This window comes from Galeopterus variegatus, unplaced genomic scaffold (assembly GCF_000696425.1).
Source record: "Galeopterus variegatus unplaced genomic scaffold, G_variegatus-3.0.2 Scaffold2064, whole genome shotgun sequence".
Lineage (NCBI taxonomy): Eukaryota > Metazoa > Chordata > Mammalia > Dermoptera > Cynocephalidae > Galeopterus > Galeopterus variegatus.
Genome location: NW_007728175.1, coordinates 17,809 through 18,723, shown reverse-complemented (window position 1 = coordinate 18,723; position 915 = coordinate 17,809).

Sequence of the window (915 nt, the reverse complement as noted above, 5' to 3'; positions counted from 1 at the left end):
TTCTCCCATCTCATAGATTGCCTTTTAACTGTGTCCATAGTGTCCTTATATGCTCAAAAGCTTTAAAATTTCAAGTCCAATTTGTCTGTATTTTCTTTTGTTGCCTGTGCCTTTGATGTCACATCCAAGAAATCATTGCCAAATGCAATGTCATGAAGCTTTTGCCCTGTTTTCTTCTGAGAGTTTTATAGTTCTAGCTCTTATGTTATTTTTTTTTTTTTAAAGATGACTGGTAAGGGGATCTTAACCCTTGACTTGGTGTTATCAGCACCGCACTCTCCCAAGTGAGCTAACCAGCCATCCCTATATAGGGATCTGAACCCGTGGCCTTGGTGTTATAAGGACTGCACTCTCCCAAGTGAGCCGTAGGCTGGCCTTATTACTGATCTATTTTGAATTGATTTTTGTATATAATGTGAGAGGTAGGGGTCCAACTTCATTGTTTTTGCATGTGAATATCCAGTTCCCAGCACTATTCGTGAAAAGACTATCTTTTCCTCATTGGATTCCCAAAGAATTGCCAATTCCCCAGTGATGGTTGGGACTTGGAAAAAAGAGAAAATGGAAGAAATGGGGATAGTGTTTAAGTTTTCAGGTAGAAGAAATAGGGAGAGTAAAATGTGTGGGGGCTGAAACAGTTGGATACATCTAGGGGAACAGATGCAGATGGCTCCAGTGTCAGGTCTGGGAGAGGGGCTGGGAAGGACCTGCAACACCAGTCAGAGACATTGGGATTGAATTGCAACAGCCTTTTCTCTCACTATTCCTGGGTATGAATTTTTTGCTTCAATCAGGTTGGCCTTCTAGTCATGCCCATGCATATCATTTCTGCGTGCACCTCCTTGCTTGTGCCCATTCAGTGACTCCTATCAGGAAAGCCTTTCCCTTTTTTTTTTTTTTTTTTTTTTTTTAAAA